Genomic DNA, 19869 nt, shown 5'->3' on the forward strand with positions numbered 1-19869 from the left:
CTTTGTAGGCCATGGTGACAACTTTGGATTGTTACCACTAAAACCACTGAAGAGTTGTTTGATCACATTTAAGCCTCTTAAACTTTCATTCTAGCTATTATGTGGAGAACAGACAATGAGGGTAGAGAAGTAAGAGTGGAAGTGCTAGTTCTGGCAGAAGATGATGGAAGCAGTGGAGATGGTAAGAATGGGTCAAATTTCAGGTGCATTTTGAAAATAAAGCCACAGGACTTATTAATGGATTATATATAGTTTAGGGAAGAGAGTAAAGGATGATGTCAAGGTTTTTGTCCCAAGTAACTGCTAGAATAGTGATATCATTACTAACCAAGAAATTTTGTCCTAAGCTGACCCCGATTGAATGCTACTCAGCAATAAAAAGGAATGAAGAATTTTTTTAGAAAAGGGAATTAAGTATTGATATACCCAACAACTTGGTGCTACAACAACATAACAATAACAGCATTATGCTGAGTGAAAGAAGCTAGTCTCAGAATGAAAATCTTGAAAATATTAAAAATATACTGACAGAGAATAAGTCAGTGGCTCCCGGATTTAGGAATGGAAGAGTGACTATAAAGAGATAGCAAAAAGAAGGACTTGGGAGTGATGGAACTCTTCTGTATTCTGATTGTGGTGGTAATTACGTGAGTCTATACATGTGTTCAAATCCATAGAACTGTATAACAAAAATACAATCATTTTTATTGTATGAAATTGTTTTTTTTTCTGTGCTCAGAATATGTGTGCTGTGCATGCTCAGCCGTGTCCAACTGTTTGCAGCCCTGTGGCCCACCAGCCTTTTCTGTCTGTGGAGGACAGAAGAGAATTTTCCAGGCGAGAATACTGGAGCGGGTTGCCATTTCCTATGCCAGGGGATCATCCTGACCCAGGAATTGAACCTGCATCTCCTGTGTCTCCTGCATAGGCAGGCAGATTCCTTACCATTGCGCCACCTGGGAAGCCCCAAATTGTATGATAATTTTTTAAACCAAACTAGCCATGGGAGCTTTAGTTTCCCTTCCTAATTCTCAGGGTTCTCCCTTTAACATTTTTGCAATGTTGGATCCTTCTATCTGCATTCAAACAAGCTCTAGTTTCAACCATCTTTTGCTTTGAAAAAACAAAAACAAAAAAAACACCCTTTCCCTTGACCCTATATTCTGTGACTAACGCCTTATCTCAAGATTCCCCTTCCTGGCAAAGCTTCTAGAATTACTGTCCTCATTGCAGCCAAAGCGATCTTATCTCTCTCTCTTTAAAATGCTCTTCGGCTTCCCATTACTCTTGGGATTGAGACCTAAATTCCTTCATGTGGCCGGCAGAACCCTAGTCTCTGCCTACCTCTTTGGTTTTAACTCTTTGCCTCAGGTGGAGTAGAGGACCCAAGGGGGGCAGCCTTCCTAGATAAACTCAGTAGTAGTTGAAACAACACACAAACTCTCTGCCCCACTCCCACCCCCCCACCCCCCATAGTCATGTGTTTAAGCTCTGGAGATATTCATCCATTCTGGTTACCAGAAATATCATTTAATCTCTCTACTTTGGCATCCAAGATGTGGTAGATTGAACAGAATAACCATAGTATTTTTCAGCTGCTCCCGTTGAGAGGTGGAGTCTGTTTCTCCGTTTTCTGAATCTCAGCTTGGTCATTTGACTTGCTTTGGTTCTATGGGATATTAGCAAATCTGATACTAGAAGTATTTAAAAAAAATTTTTTTTAGCTTTATTTACTTTTGGTTGCACTGGGTCTTTGTTGCTCTGTGTGGACTTTCTCCAGTTGCAGCAAGTGGAGGCTACTCTTCATAGTGGTGCATGGGCTTCCCATTGCGGTGGCTTCCCTTGTTTTGTAGCACAGGCTCTAGAACATGGGCTTGGTAGTTGTGGCACACAGGCTTAGTCACTCCTTGACATATGAGATCCTTCCAGACCAGGGATCGAACCCCACCTGTGTCTCTGCGTCGGCAGGCAGATTCTTAATCACTGGACCACTAGGGAAGTCCATAAAAATCTTAAAAGGTGCTTACAATTATGGCTTGCTCTCTCTTGCTGCTGAGAACTCTTTCACCACCTTGTGAAAAACTCTAGCTAACCTGATAAATGATGAAAGACATGTAGTCGTCACCCCAACTGACATCTAAGCAATTGCCAGACATGTGAGTGTGGCCCCTTAGACAAACTAGCCTACCAACCATCAGATGTGTGAACCAGGCCATTGTAGACCATCTAGGCCAAGCTATGCTGGCCAAGCCCAGAAGTCCATTGACAAACCCATAGACCAGTGAAAAATTAGGTTTATTGTTTTAAAGTTAAACCAGTAAGTTTTGGGGCAGTTTGTTTCACAATAAAAGGTAATTGAAACCCAGGGCATTTCTTTGCATTGTCCAGCTGGAATTGGTTGGTGGAATTCTTAGAGCTGAAGAAGAAAGTCTCCGTACATCGTCTTCACATAGCTGGCCTATGTTACCTAAAATTCTCCCATCACATTTTGCTTAAATACAGCATGGATGTACTCTTACATCATGTCTCTTATTTCAGCTGTTCAATATAGGTGATATCATTTGCATGGTTTTCATTGATTTTATTATTTTTTAAAAATAAAGGTTGAATTGTATAAATATTAGGTACCATTCATTTTAAAAATAAAGGTTGAATTGTATAAACATTAGGTACCATTTGTATGTATGTTTTGTTATTAATTTATTCTTAAATAGTACAGGGCATAAAAGCTAAGAAACAAGCTGAGAAATATGGTAAATGGCCACATTATAGAAAAATAATGTAATTAGTTACAATTAATGAAGGGAAAATGCTTTTATATATGATATAAAACCTTATATATCCTTATGATAACCAATGTGCTTATGATAACCAATGTGAATTATTGATGTAATTGTGTCCATCTTAGAAATTTGGTGTTTTCACATGAATAGGTTTCAATCTGGGGACTTGGGAACATAAAAAATGTTTTTGCATTGAAATTAACAGTGATTACATTTTCCACTTGCATTGGCCCCACAAGAGGCTTTTCAGGTAAGGCAGGAGGGGACCGTCCTTTTACTGTAATAGAAAATTAAAATGTGACAGATGATTAAGGCTCTTCTTGCTCTGAGATCAAGGTATAGCCTCAGGAGCCTCTATTATCACATGTGTACAACTGTGTGTAAAGAAAGAATGTGACAAGCCTAAAAGGAGGTGTATCCTGTTCACACATCCCTGAGGCGACCTTGCTTTTGTGGTGGTGGTTGTAGCAGTAATGTTATCTGTATCCTGATTTGACTTCCAGTGTGTTTTCCTACAGGGGAACATATGCCCATCAGGCTGACTCCTAGGTCCTTTCACAAAACTGTTTGAATTTTTTTTGTTATTGTTCATGTTTTGTTTATTTTCTTAAAAAAATTTTTTTCAATTTATTTTTTGACCTTACAGCATGTGCAGTCTCAGTTCCCTGACCAGGGATTGAAGCCGTACCCCCTGCAAATGGAAGCATGGAGTCTTTAACTATTGGATTGCCAGGGAAGTCCCTGTTGTTCATCTTTCAAATCAGGTAGTTAGTATTTGGTGCCTGATTGTCTGAGTTATGTTTGTTAGCCTCCACAAGCCAATCAACCCTGGGAAACTGCCAGCACCTAGTTATTGAGGCCCAAAATATCAAGGCCGGCCGGTGGTGGGCAGCCAGCCTTCCCCTGCAGGAAGCCCATTGCCTTTTAACCTGCTCTCACCAGAGAGGTCCTTTCCAATCCTTTGACTCTGGGATTTTCCAACATTTTGATGAACTGGGCTATATTGTTCTTTCCCTGACCTGGAAGAAGTCAGACCCCTAAGGCAAGTGATTCATCTTTGCAAACATTGGTTCATTTCTCTCTTCTTGACACAGAATTGAAAGCTATTTTTGCAAAACTTCACCCAGATTTCCAGCACTCAGTAGTCCCATAGGCTTCCAGAGCAAACGGGAATAGGAGACAGTTCAAGCCATCTGTCCTAGAACAAGACTTCTGGTCTCAGGTCTGTGTCTCTGGTCAGGGCTCTTTGGGAGCTATCTGGCCTCCCATCCAACAGAGCTGTTATAAACCAGATACTGTCCAGTGCTGACAAGACTAAGAGGAGAGGGTGCCCAAGCTGAAGTCAGCCTGGCAATGAGCTTGGTTGGCTGGGAGAATAGTGGCGCCAACCAGTTCCTATAAATGTGTCCACAGACACCTACATGTGGTTAGGGGCTTTAACCCATCAAAAATCTTTATTCCTAAGCACCAACACTGAATGTTGAGTTCTTAAGAATAGTAATATACATTTTCTGTTGTCAAGATTGGGCTTCCCTGATAGCTCAGTTGGTAAAGAATCTGCCTGCAATGCAGGAGACCCCAATTTGATTTCTGGGTCAGGAAGATTCCCTTGTGGCACAACTGGTAAAGAATCTGCCTGCAGTGTGGGAGACCTGAGTTTGATCCCTGGGTTGGAAAGATCCCCTGGAGAAGGGAAAGGCTACCCACTCCAGTATTCTGGCCTGGAGAATTCCATGGACTGTATAGAACATGGGGTTGCAAAGAGTTGGACATGACTGAGCAACTTTCACTTTCGCTTTTCATTATCAAGATTGGCCAGGACTCTTGCCCTTTCTGTGTTTAAAAAAATATATATAGAGAGAGAGACAACTATAGAGATGTTATGGAAGAGACCAGGCAAAGATTGTAGAAACATGAGCTCAGAAGATGCAAAGTATATTGGAGAAACTTCAGTGGGGAAGAAGTTTCCCAAATATAGGGTGGGGAGCACTTGCTTTTGTAATGTTTAGGCATTGGGTTCATCATGTCTTTATTGCTCCCACACAGCACAGCTATGTTCCTTCCTGTTGTGAACTTAATGCTAGTTAATCCAGAATCTGAGCTAAAGGAAACCAAGTATGGTTTAATAGGCGTTAGGAGTTCCTGATGTTGTATTAATGTGGAATATATTCAGTACTAGAGAAGTTGAAAAGGTTGTCTGTTCTCCAAGCTTTCATTTGCTACTTTATGGCAAGAGCACGTGTTGAATGCTTTGATGGATTCAAGCCAATCTTAACACAGGTTCTTAACTCGGATGCAATTTCAGGGAGTGAGATAACTCATTTGGGAATCTGCTTCAGAAACTTCATCTTGAAAAACTGAGCTTGGTTTTCAGTCTCTCCAATTAAAGTGAAAGTTGGACTTTATATTGCTTATAACTGTACTAAGATTATGTTAGAAGAGAAAAGAGTGGTTGTAAAGCTAACTGATTTACTAGTAGTGTTCTCCCGACCAATCCCCTTTCATGCTCCCTGCCACCCTCACAAAAAATAGGGCAAAATACTTAGCTTAACACCGTGGTCATCAACCAACGAGTCATTTCCTAATATGGACAGTTGAACCCTCCAGTTTCACTTCTGGAATTCAAGTACTTGGAGAATGGCATTTACATTTGTGTACATTTTCTGCAACTCCTTCCCTCTCACTCCCCAACTCAGTGAACCCTCTGTGTTGTTGCTTTAACATTAATTTTGGCATCTACAATGGCTAAATTTCTGGAACCTAAAATATAGGACCAGCCTGAACCCAATACAATCTAACCCTAATAGTTTGATACAAAATTCAAATGAATAGTCACAAGATTTGAGGGCTCTCTCCTTAATAAAACTGAATCATTACCCCATGAAATTACAGTCTTTAAAAAGAATGAAGTCAGTACATTTCTACTGATATAGGAAGTCATCAGTGGTAGAATTTAGAAACTAGGAAGTCACAGAAAAGTATGTAAGAAAAAATCATCTTGGAAAAGAAAAAGTGATTTAATGAAAAATAATTTCCTATCTTAAAGATAGTTATGATACATGTGCTAACCTTAGACTCAAGTTTAATTTTTGTTTTCTTTTGTAGTTAGACAAAATTATATATTACGGAAAACTCTACACTGCTTATTAACTGATGGTTATCATGTGCTAAGCACTTTACTTACATTATCATTTAATCCTCACAGGAACCTTCATTTTGTGCCCAGTCGCTCAGTTGTGTCTGACTTTTCGCGACCTCATGGGCTGTAGACTGCCCAGGCTCTCTGTCCGTGGGATTTTCCAGGCAAGAATACTGGAGAGGATTGCCATTTCCTTCTCCAGGGGATCTTCCACATCCAGAGATCCAACCCATGGCTCCTGTGTCTTCTGCATTGGCAGACAGATTCTTTACCTCTAAGCCACCAGGGAGGCCCGAACCTGCATTTTACTGTATGAGAAAACTAATGCATATAGGAGTTAAACAACTTGCCCGAGGTCAAATACATGTTACGTGTAGCAGAACTGGGCTTTGAACGCGGGGTCTCTGACTATGATTCATGCTGCTGACCTCCATGCTACATTCCTCCCATCAATGTAAATGTTTGAATTTGTAACCATTTGAGTTTTACAATAGTAGGCCACAGAGAATCAATATGGTCAAATATTAGCTTTGTAATTTGGCTAAAAGGAGCTAAGTAAAGTCCTAATTCATAGAGTAAAGCCAGATACTGGTGGACCTGAAGCTGACCTGTGCCTTACATTTGCAGAGTACAAACCGAAAGAACTGCAACATAGGATACTAACTAAAGGTTAGAAACAGCCTCAATGGTTCATGTGTAGGAAACTGGTTAACTAACATGGTACTTAAGCTATCAAAAAGCAAAATGGAAAGAAGATAAAAATGAAGTTTGCAATGTACTAATGTGGATCACTTTCCGAGACATTAAAAAAGCAAGGCTCATTACAGGATGTTTGTATGTTACCATTAATAATTATGTTTAAACAGGATGTGCATATATAATCATTATGTTGAACAAGCATGACTCATGGGGTGTATATCAGTTAATGCAGGCTAAACAACTGCAACAAATAGATCCAAAACACAACTCAGCAAAGTAATTTATTTCTTGCTTACCTAATAGTTCTGGACAGATATTTAGGTCAGGGAGGAAGCGCTCCTACATTACTGTCATTCATGGGCCTTGGCTCTGTTCATCTTCTGGTTTGCCATCCCCTGGGTCAGAAAGTGACACACACTGCTTCCACTCAGACTGGAGAAAACATTGTCATGTGGCCGTACTCAAATTGAATGGGAATATGGGAAACTAGTTTAATAGTTCCAGGGATTAATGGATTTTGCTAGACAGACAAGGCCTCTGTCACAATCAGCCTCTCTGGTCACCAAATATATTCACCTTCTCCCCAAGGGTGAAGACAAAAGTCTCATTCAATTATTGAATTTCATATCAAAATCATGATTGCAGTCTTTTCTAATTAGCTTGGATGAATTGCCTCATGGTCTAGCAATCTATGAGCTAAAAGTCAAGTTGTTGCTATCAATACTTCATTACTACTCCACCCAGTACCCAACGATAAGATAGAAAAACAGCAATAAAAGTCCCTATTTGGAAAAGGGAAAATGGGAAACAAAGCAGTCATATCCAAAGCTATCACGGAATTCTGACATATATATTATGAAGATATTCTTGGGCAGAGGATCGGAATAGACATTTTTCTGAAAGAGACATACAGATGGCCAAGGGCACATGAAAAGATGCTCAACATTGCTAATCATTAGGGAAATGCAAATCAAAACCCACAATGAGTTTAAAAGTTAAAAAAAAAGAAACTCACAATGAGGTATCACCTCATACCTGTCAGAATAGGTATTATCAAAAAGACAACAAATAACAAATGTTAACAAGGATGTGGAGAAAAGAGAAACCTGAACTGTCAGTGAGAATGTAAATTGGTGCAACCACTGTGGAAAACAGTATGGAGGGTCCTCAAAAAACTAAAAATAGACCTACCATATGATCTAGCAGTTCTACTTCTGGATATTTTTCTGAAGAAAAAAGAAACATTAATTTAAAAAGATAAGGTCTGGGGTTGCACTGCCAGGGACTCTCTGCTCTCTGGAGGGAATATCCACAGTGACCCATTCCCGGAGACTGGGCTGCATGACAAGAAACTCCCAGTTCACTCCTGGAGGGATCCTGACCATCTCCTGGCCAGAGAAATGGCTCCAGAGCAGTACCTGCTGCACCTTTTCACAAGTAGTACAGGGTCTATTTTTCACATCATTTGGTTGAGTTTTATGTTTGTAATTTACTCTCTTGTTTGAAAGCCTGAGGCAGTGGAATCAACAATAACACTTCCTACATCATTTAAGAGTAGAAATTACAGGAATTTGCTGCTTGCAATGTCTTCTCACCAGACTTTCAGGATCAAGTGATTCCTGGCCAAGGAACAAAAGCGGCATTGTCCCATTTCCCAATGGATTCAAATGAAAACTGGCAATAAAATTGGTACAACTCCAAGAGAAGACATTGGAGAAGAATCAGACTGAGTCTGTAAGAAGCCTCGCATAAGTGCTACTTACCTGCTGAAAGTCTATGTAGGATACATTTTAAGTTAAAATTTTTATAAAACAATATATGTATTATGAGTCCATTTTCATAAGGTTTTAAAAATATGTATGTATACACAGATATGCATACACACACACACACCCCTATATGTGTGTGTGTACATTAAAGAAACTGGAAGACGGGGGCTTCACTGGTAGTGAAGTCCAGCAGTTAGGAGTCTGCCTTCCAGCACAGGGGACATGGGTTCGAGCACTGGTCCGGGAAGATCACACGTGTGGTGGAGCAAGAAAGTCCCTGTGCCACAAATACTGAGCCCGTGCTCCAGGACCTGGGAGCCGCAGCTACTGAGCCACGCGCTGCGACTGCTGAAGTGTGCCCGAAAGCCTGTGCTCCGCAACGAGAAGCTGCCACCATGAGAAGCCCATGCACCGCAACTAGAGAGTAGCCCCCTCTCACTGAAAGAAGAGAAAGCCCGGCACAGCAGTGAAGACCCAGCACAGCCAGAAATAAATAAATGAATAAATAAGTAAAATTTAAAAACAACTGGAAGACTATATACCAAAGTCTTAACAATAGTTATCCCTGTATGGTCCTATTATAGGTGATCTTTATCTCCTTCTGGGTCTTTTCTACACCCTCTAATGACCTACTGTCTGAACACCTCATGAGTATTTTAAGGGAGAAATAGAATGTTTGGCTCTTGGTGTTTCCTCACTAGTGGTCCATCTGGCTCAGTAATAAATAAGTGAAATGTGTTGTTGGAAAAGGTCTACCCTTTAGTGGACCAGAAGGACACATCAAACGGTAAACTGTGACTATGAGTGACTTTGTTTTCTGCTTCTTTTGTTTTTTGGTTTCCTATTATGCACATGTTAACTTTAAAAAATGTTATCTTAAGAACCTTAAAAAAAAAATATGCATTCCTATGGCTTTGCAACCTTATTTACAATAGTCAATTTACAAAAGCAACCTAAGTGTCCATTAATAGATGAGTGGATGAAGAAGCTCTCTCTATATAAAACATATATATAACATACATAACATATATATAACACATATATATATCCTGACATATACACATGCAATGTAATAGCCTAAAAATAATGAAATCTTGCCATTTGTAATAGCATAAATGGGCTTAGAGGGTATAGTGCTAAATGAAATAAGTCAGAGAAAAACAAATACGGTTATTATCTCACATGTGGCACCTAAAAAACATAACAAATGAACAAACAACAAAACAGAAACAGACTCCGAGAGAGCAAACAGGTGGTTGTGGAGGGGAGGGGTGAGGGAGGGTGGGTAAGTGAAACGGATGGGGAGATTAAGAGGTACGGTTGTTGTTTTTTTAAGAGGTGCAGTCTTTCAGTGACAAAATAACTGAGCCACAGGGATAAAGTGAACCACATAGGGATTATAGTCAATAATTATTTAGTATCTTTGTATGGTGACAGATGGTGATTAGACCTGGGGTGATCATCTCGTAACAGAAATATCCAATCACCATGCTGTGCACCTGGGGCTATTAATAACAAAATGTTGGTCAGTTATACATCAATTAAAATGAAAAGTTAAAGGGAGTTCTTAAAAAGATGCTCTATCCGGGCAGTGAAGGAAGTTCTCAGATTAGACCAAGTTCTGCTCTTGTCATTGTTATTCTCTTGTCATTGTTCTCCGTATGCCCTGCTTCTGCCCTCTGGCAAGTCCTTGCTCAGCCACTTTTCTCCCTGGCTCTGTGTGAAGTGGGAGCATGCCTTCCTTGAGGACTGTATAGCTTTGACAACCTGCTTCCAGATGGTTGGAGACCCAAGCGCTGTTTTATGGTTTTACTTATTTATTCAGGCCAGGCTTGTGGGGGTTTGGGGCAATATAGTTCCCCCAGAAATTTCAGCTCTCTTTGCTTCTAAGCAGCTTGTATTCCCAAAGATCTCTCAGAGAGGTTTTCAACATTAGCAAAAAAGTAAGAGAAACTTCAAAAAATTTCAAAAAGTAACAACCTGGTCAATACTCCTTATGTTATTCCCATAATTTAGGTCAAGAAGAGGATCTTTCCTGAGGGTTTAATCTGTGAAAATCTGGATCATGACTTTGGTGAACTTTCCAGTCCCTCTTTATTCTGCTAGTTGTATGTTTATTGATGTTGCAGCTGTATACTCTCTAGTTGGTGTTGGAAAAAGACCCTGATGCTGGGAGGGATTGGGGGCAGGAGGAGAAGGGGACGACAGAGGATGAGATGGCTGGATGGCATCACCAACTCGATGGGCATGGGTTTGGGTAGACTCCGGGAGTTGGTGATGGACAGGGAGGCCTGGCGTGCTGCGATTCATGGGGTCACAAAGAGTCGGACACGACTGAGTGACTGAACTGAACTGAACTGAACTGATGTAGTGGCTGCCTCATGAGATGGTGCAATAGATGAGCCTGAATCAAAAACACATGATGATCACCGCAACCCCCATTTCACCTGGCAGGGAAAACCATAACCATATCTCAGAATGAATCTAAGAATCCATGTAATCTAGATGAATTAGATCTAGAATTCTAGACCAGGGCTCAGCAAACTGCAGCCTGTGGAGCAAACATGGCCAACCATCTGTTTCTTTAAATAAAGTTTTATTGAACACTTACTTGTTTATGTATTCATGATGCTTCTGTGCTACAACAGCATAGTTGAGTATCTGCAACAGAGATGGTACGGGTCACAAAGCCTGCAATATTTACCTTCTGGCCCTTTGCAAGGAAATAAAAAATTACCCATTCTTTTTTTTCTAATTTTTGATAAGATGCATCCTGATATATCTGTGCATATATTTTTTAGCATTCTCTTTCATATCTTTTTTAAAAATTGAAGTATAATTGATATACAATTGTATCTCCATTGTATAATTATATACAATTGGGTTAGTTTTGGGTGTACAGCACAGCAATTCAGTTATATAGATATTTTTTCTTTTTCAGATTCTTTTCTCTTATAGATTATTTCAAAATATTAAGTTGCCGGTGCTATACAGTAGGTCCTTGTTGGTTTTATTTCATTTATTTTATATTTATTTATATTATATATTATCATATATTATTTAATTTATTTTATTTTCAATTTCATTTATTTATTTTTGGCTGTGTTGGGGCTTTGTTGCTGCGAACGGGCTCTCTGTAGTTGTGGTGATCAGGGCCTACTCTCTAGCTGCAGTATGTGGGCTTCTCCCTGCAGTGGCCTCTCCTGTTGTAGAGAATGGGCTCTGGGGCGCACAGGCTTCAGCAGTTGCAGTGCATAGACTCAGTAGTTGTGGCACACGGGCTTAGTTGCCCCGAGGCACATGGGATCTTCCCAGACCAGAGATCAAACCCATGTCCCCTACATTGGCAAGTGGTTTCTTAACCACTGGACCCTCAGGCAGGTCCCAGTTACCTGTTTTATACATAGTGGTGTGTATATGTTAATCCCAACCTCCCAATTTATCCCTCCCTCCACCCTTTTCCCTTTGGTAACTATACTTTTGTTTTCTATGTATGTGAGTCTCTTTCTTTTTGTAAATAAGTTCGTTTGTATCTTTCTTTTTTTTTAGAATTGCCTCTTCTTGTTCTAGACAATAGTAGCCTCTTCCATGATCTGTCAGTGAGGACCAAAAGGGAGAGGAGAATGGAAAATTCCACTCTTTATATTACAAAACTACAGAAAAATTCCACTCTTTATACTACAAATCTCCCTATCAAAAGGGAGATGAGAATGGAAAATTCTACTCTTTATACTACAAAACCAGTATGGTACCAGCACAAAAACAGAAATATAGATCAACGAAATAGGATAGGAGGTCCAGACATAAACCCACACACCTGTGGCCACGTAACCTATGACAAAGGAGGTAAGAATGTTCTATGGAGAAGAGTCTCTTCAATAAGCAGTGTTGGGAAAACTGGACAGCTACATGTAAACGAATGAAATTAGAATACTCTCTAACACCATACACAGAAATAAACTCAAAATGCATTAAAGACCTAATTATAAGGCTGGACACTATAAAACTCTTAGAGGGAAACATAGGCAGAACACTCTATGACATAAATCACAGCAAGAACTTTTTCAACCCACCTCCTAGTGTGATGAAAATAAAGACAAAAATAAACAAATGGGGTCACAGGTGAAAAATAAATAAATGGAAACTAATTAAACTTAAAAGCTTTTGCACAGCAAAGGAAACCACAAAATAAAAGACAACCTTCACAATGGGAGAAAATATTTGCAAATGAAGCAACCAACAAGGGATTAATCTTCAAAATATACAAACAGTTCATGCAGCTCAATATCAAAATCCCCAAACAACCCAATCAAAAAATGGGTGCAAGATCTAAACAGATATTTCTCCAAAGAAGACATACATGGCTAAAAACACATGAAAAGATACTCAACATCACTAATTATTAGAGAAATGCAAATCAAAACTACAGTGAGGTATCACCTCGCACAGATCAGAATGGCCATCATCATCAAACAATCTACAAACAATAAATGCAGGAGATGGTGTGAAGAATAGGCAATCCCCCTACACTTGGTGGGAATGTAAATTGGTACATCCACTGTGGAGAACAGTATGAGGGTTTATTTAAAAACTAAAAACAGAGCTACCATATGATCCAGTAATCCCGCTCCTATATCTGAAGATATGCACCCCAGTGTTCATTGTGGCACTATTGTCAATAGCCAGGACATGGAAGCAACTTAAATGTCCACCAACAGAGGAATGGATAAAGAAGTGTGGTACATATATACAATGGAATATAACTCAGCCATAAAAAAGAATGAAATAATGCAATTTGCAGCAACATGGATGGACCTCAAGATCATCATACTGAGTAAAGTAAGTCAGAGAAAGACGAATATGTTGATATCACTTACATGTGGAATCTAAAAAATGGGTACAAATGAACCTATCGACAAAACAGAAATAGAGTTATAGATATAGAAAACAAACATGGTTACCAGGGGGAAAGGGTGGGAGGAGGGATAAACTAGGAGGTTGGGACTGACATATATACACTATCATGTATAAACTAGACAGCTATTAAGGAGCTATGTATAGCACAAGGAACAGGACTCAATACTCTGCAATGGCTTATTTGGGAAAAGACTTAAAAAGAGTGACTATGTGTATAACTGATTCACTTTTGTACACCTGAAACCAACACAACACTGTAAATCAACTATACTCCAAAAAAGATTTTTTTAAAAAGAAAAAAAATTCCACTTTTGCCTGAAGAAACTTACTCATGCCCTTAGGAATTGAAACAGGAAAAGGTAAGACTTTTCATTATCAACCTTGGGCTGAATCACCCATGGACACCAAACTTGTTACAGTAGGTCTGCTCTTGAAATCCACCTGATCAATGACTAACCCCACTTCAGTTTGAGCCAGTCATTGCCAATCATTTATATTTAATCTAAACCCCTCATTTTCCCCAAAATCTATATAAACCCCATCTTTTACTTTGTTCATAGACATTATCTGTCTCCTTGCAGTTCTCCCTTGCCTGTCAAGAAATAATTTCCACTTGGTTTTTTTTTTTTTCCTTTCTAGTTTTAAAGAATTGTGATTCCTTTAATACTGCAAATCTAAATGATAGTGACTTAACATAATAGAAGTTTATTTCCTGCTCACCTAGTAGTCTTGAGCAGGTGTTCAGCTTTGTGGGGCAGCTCTTATCTTCCTTTTCATTCATGGATCCAGCTGCATCCAGCTGGCAGAAGAGGAAAGAGAGTTCCCCTGTGTGTGGATATTGTGGGAGGTATTTACTAGACCAGTGCTGGAAGTGGCACCTCACTTGTTGTAGTTGTTGTTATTCAGTCGCTAAGTGTCTGACTCTGTGACTCCATGGACTGCAGCGCACCAGGGTCCTCTGACTCAGATTCATGTCCTTTGAGTCTGTGATGCTGTCTGACCATCTCACCCTCTGCTGCCCGCTCCTCCTTTTGCCTTTAATCTTTCCCAGCATCAGGGTCTTTTCCAATGAGTCAGCTCCTTGCATCAGATGGCCAAAGTATTGGAGCTTCAGCATCAGTTCTTCCAATGAATTCAGGACTGATTTGCTTTAGGATAGACTGGTTGGATCTCCTTGCAGTCCAAAGGACTCTCAAGAGTCTTCTCCAGCACCACAATTTTAAAGCATTAATTCTTTGGTGCTCAGCCTTCTTTATGGTCCTTCTTTATGCTCTCACATCCATACATGACTACTGGAAAAACCATAACTATGACTATATGGACCTTTGTTGGCAAAGTGACGTCTCTGCTTTTTAATATGCTGTCTAGATTTCCATGGGGTCGCAAAGAGCTGGATACGGATGAGCGACTAAGAGCAGCACAGCTAGGTTTGCATAACTTTCATTCCAAGGAAGAAAGATCTAATTTCTTGGCTGCAGTCACCGTCTGTGGTGATTTTGGAGCCCAGGAAAATAAAATCTGTCACTGCTTCCACTTATCCCCCTTCTATTTGCCATGAAGTGATGGGACCAGATGCCTTGATCTTAGTTTTTTGAATGTTGAGTTTTAAGTCAGCTTTTTCAGTCTCCTCTTTCACCCTCATCAAGAGGCTCTTTAGTTCCTCTTCACTTTCTGCCATTATAGTGGTTTCATCTGCATATCTGAGGTTGTTGGTATTTCTCCTGGCAGTCTTGATGCCAGGCTGTGATTCATCCAGTCCAGCATTTCGCATGATGTACTCTGCATGGAAGTTAAATAAGTAGGGTGACAATATACAGCTTTGTCATACACTTTCCCAATTGTTCCAAGTCTGGTTTTAACTGTTGCCTCTTGACCTACATACAGGTTTCTCAGGAGACAGGTAAAGTGATATGGTATTCCTATCTCTTTAAGGACGTTCCACAGTTTGCTGAGATTCACACAAAGGCGTTCGCATAGTCAATGAAGCAGAAATAGATGTTTGTTTCCCCCCGCCCCCCACCCCCCGCCATTTCCTTGCTTTCTCTAGGATTCAACAAATATTGGCAATTTGATCTCTGATTCCTCTACCTTTTCTAAATCCTGCTTGTACATCTGGAATTTCTCATTTCGCATACTGCTGAGGCCTAGCTTGAAGGATTTTAAGCATAACCTTGCTAGCATGTGAAATGAGTGCAATTGTACAGTAGTGAACATCCTTTGGCATTGCCCTTTTTTGGGATTGGAATGAAAACTTACCTTCTCCAGTCCTGTGGCCACTGCTGAGTTTTCCAAATTTGCTGACATATTGAGTGTAGCACTTTAACAGCATCATCTTTTAGGGTTTGAAATAGCTCAGCTGGAATTCCATCCCTTCCACTAGCTTTGTTCATAGTAATGCTTCCTAAGGCCCACCTATTTGAATACCCCAACCCATCTTACATTTCAGTGGATAAAATTTATTCTAGACATTGTATCAAATTGCAAAGGACAGAATATATGTTAGTAGGGAGTCAGAAGTCTCTACTACAGAGTATAAATCAGAAAACATCTTTTTATTTTGTATTGGGGTATAGCCAATTAACAATGTTATGATAGTTTCAGGTGTTCATAAAGGGACTCAGCCATACATATACATATATCCATTCTCCCCCAAACTGCCCTCCCATCCTGGCTGCCACATAACATTGAACAGAGTTCCCTGTGCTATACAGTAGGTCCTTGTAGAAAGCATCTTAATTTTTGTCTTCCACTGGCCCTTTAGTTTATTCTGTATGGCTGTTTTTCCTTTGCCCCTTTTACCTAGGTCAAGTCCATCAACTTTTCGAATCACTCTTAGGTGTTTAAAGTCCTCCTGAAATGCTAATCTCCCGAACAACATTAACATCAGTTAATTAACAGAAATTAACATCAGTTAATTATCAGAAATGCCCAGCTCCCTCTAATAGTCATCACTCTTAAATTGATTTAAAATTGAGGCCCCTTCCTCTTTCCCAGCCTGGGCCTCTAGGATATGGGTCACCTCCTATGAAAAAATTTTGTGTGATCAATTCCATTCCTTCTTCATTCAGTGCTTCCACTTTCCTCATCTTGTTGCTGTCTCATCCTTCTAAGCTGAGTGGCTGTTTATTCATCTGGTGTGTTTGTAGAGATTAGAAAAAGGTCCCCCTTCTGAGTGAATGCAACCCCATGTGAGACCACTGTGCCTCTGTTTGAAGTAGAAAAAGGCAACTCTTCCTCCAAGTAGGCACAGCCCCATGCCAGGGCATATGGTTTGGAGACTGAAAGCATGCTGGATTTCAGCCCCCTTTGGCACCTACAGCCAGGCACCCCTTTCAGTGAATGACTTTATACAACCACGAAACTGCTTAAGGTTGGAACACATGGAGGAAGTCACAGGGGAGACAGTAATGTTTGTACTTGACTTGTGCTGTCATGGGTGACATCTGCCTTCTCTAGGGTTCACAGATGTTTAAGGTTTACTCTTATTTGTTTATTTTTTGCAGGCTGTATTTATGAGTTCTTTTTTTAAATTTCTTTTTTTATTGGAGGTAGATGCTTTACAGAATTTCTGAGTTCTTTGAAGCTCCATCATTCCATCTTTGAGGATCTCATCTCTGCACCTATTTTTTTTTAAAAAATGTATGTATTTACCTGCATGTTAGTTGTGGTATGTGAGATCTAGTTCCCTGACCAGGGATCAAACCTGGGCCCCCTGCATTGGAAGTGCCAAGTCTTAGCCACTGAACCCGCATGCAGGTCCCCTCTCTGCACTTGCTTTCACACAGATGAGTATGTTGCCTTTGTGGTTGTTTGTTTATAATTCTTTGTTGGGACTCGGCATCTGGTGATACGCCTCCACCTTCCTTCTGCTGAAGTCCACTCATTTCTTTAGGCAGCTTTCTTGAACAGGATCCAAGACAGTACTTCTCCAGAGTTCTTGCCTGTATGTACTACACTTGGACTAGAGAAAACATGCTCATTTGACCTACTGTTGGGAAATCTGTTATATCCCAAACTGTAGCCTCGTCTCTTCCCCACAGGATGGCTAAGCCAGACCTTTATTTTTCACATATCCCAGATGTAACTGAGATCTGAGCCACTGTGTCTCAGATTGGAAGGAACATACATATGGCCGCACGATCCCAGCCAAATTCCTTATGTCAAGGGGCACACACACCTCTGGATGAGGTTGGGGATGGTGGCAATGACCCAGTACAAAGTAGAATAACTTTCTCTAAAACCCTTGAATCCCCTATCTTTTTTTCTGCCTCTCCAACAGCTTTGGTAAGCTGGAGGTGGGTGGTGAACTAAGCGTAAAAAACTGGTTTTTCTACATTCTCCTTCTGGAAATCCTGTGTTGGTGAATTTGCATCTAACTTTGAATATGACCTTACTGTTTTGGGATCTCAGCCAAATCCAAGACTAAGTGAGGTTCATTTAAATGTTTCATCTATACATATCTCTGGAAGTATATACATGGAACAGAAAATATTGGTTATCTTTGAGGGAAATTTGTTGGCACAGGGAAGTTGTGGGAGGGAGAATTTTTCACACATACTCTTTTGAACTGTTTTAATTTTAAACTATATATATGCAGTACCTATTTAAGAAATTTACCTTCTAAATATATACTAAAGTACATTCCTGCAATAGAGCACTTTCCAACTCAAAAAAAATGAGCTAAAAATTCTGATGTAGAAAGAAATCTCAAAGATGTTAAGAAAAGGAAGATCCAGAATGTTTCATAATGCACCTATTTATATACAATAAAATTATGTGTAATTACATGTTTTTAACAATAAAAATAATTATTTTTTCATAATAATTTTATTGGGATAGACTAAATTATGTTGTAACAATATATTAAACTTGAAATATTTCTGGTGCATACACATGTCCATTGAGAGATAAGCAACTCTTTTAGGGCAGCTGTTCTGTTCTCCATGTGGTGATGCAGGGATCCAGGGTGTTTCCATCTTGTGGCTCTTCCACCTAAAGGCAGGGCCCCACAGTTGCTGCAGCATAGGAGGGAGCTGGCACTAAACACTTTGGCTAAGGAGGACACATATCACTTCTGTTTGTAATCTTTGAAGCAAAACTAGTCTCATGGGCCCTGTCTCACTACAAGGCAGGGTAGGCAATATTGTCCTTCAAGTTGAGGAAGAAGAAAATAAAATGGGTTTCAGTGTCTTGTGACATTGTTTCTGCCACAAGGACACGTGCACAAAAAGGTAAGATAAGGGAACTTCCCTGGTGGTTCAGTGGCTAAGACTCCTTGCTCCCAATGCAGGGGGCCTGGGTTCTATCCCTGGTCAGGGAACTAGATCCCACATGCTGCAACTAAATACATTTTTTTAAAAAAAGGTAACAAGAGGAGGGAATCTGAGGATTTGAAATCAGAAGATTTACTTTTCACAGTACTACTCACTACATTCACTTTGTTGTTTAGGTTTTTTTAAACCTTTGGGTCATGTATGCCTTTTCAACTAAAGGAACAATTACATTTAATATCAATGGATATTAAAACTAGTTTTAAGAGGAATAGATATAGTGTAAAAATATCTCCCCACATGATACTTATTAATTACAAATGGACAAAGTTTAATTTTACAATGGGAAATGTGACAGACACCGCCTTAATTTAGGAGTCAAGTTAATTAACATCACCAGTAATGGGACAAACAGATATCATGTGCCTCCTGATTTAGTGAACTGAGAAGAACACAGCATCATTTTTGTGATGTTCCTGCCAAAATTGCATAGCCTGAACTTAATCATGGGGAAAAGAACAGATAAAACTTGAAGGATTTTATACAAACTATGTTGCCTATATTCTTCAAGTGACAAAATAATGAAAGGCAAAGAAAGACTGAAGAATTAATCTAGGTTGAAGCAACTAAAGAGATGAGTCAACTAAATGCAATTTGAAATCCTGGATTGGATCCTGAACCAGAAAAATACTATTTTCCTCTTGGCTGTAAAGGTTATTATTGGGACTTCCCTGGTCATGTTCCCAGTGCAGGGGGCCTGGGTTTGATCCCTGGTCAGGGAACTAGACCCCAGTGCTGCAACAAAAACCTGGTACAGTCACATAAATGAAAATAAATATAAGAAAAAATAAAGGACATTATTAAGACAATTTATGACATTTGAATAAAATCTGGAGGTTAGGTGGTATTTTTTTTTAAAGATTTATTTATGTATTTAGTTTTAGGTTTTGGCTGTGGTGGGTCTTTGTTGCTATACATAGGCTTCCTCTCATTGTGACAAGCGAGGGCTACTCTTCATTGTGGTGCTCGTTTCTCATTGAGGTGGCTTATTTTGTTGCAGAGCACGGGCCCTAGGATGTGATGGCTTTAGTAGCTGCAGCCCGCGGGCTCTGTGCTGAGGCTTCTGGGCTCTAGAGCACAGGCTCAATAGTTGTACGCACAGACTTAGTTGCTCTGCGGCATGTGGGATCTTCCCCAATCGGGGATCAAACCCATGTCCCTTGCATTGCAAGGTGGATTCTTAACCACTGCACCACCAGGGAAGCTCCGGATGGTATTATTGTAACAATAAC

General features: G+C 39.9%; 1 pseudogene; it reads left to right on the forward strand.

Moving 5' to 3' along the window:
• Positions 1-8204: 8204 nt before the first annotated feature.
• LOC122706239 lies at positions 8205-8359 on the forward strand (annotated as a pseudogene).
• Positions 8360-19869: the final 11510 nt, after the last annotated feature.

Source organism: Cervus elaphus, chromosome 13 (genome assembly GCF_910594005.1).
Source record: "Cervus elaphus chromosome 13, mCerEla1.1, whole genome shotgun sequence".
Taxonomy (NCBI): domain Eukaryota; kingdom Metazoa; phylum Chordata; class Mammalia; order Artiodactyla; family Cervidae; genus Cervus; species Cervus elaphus.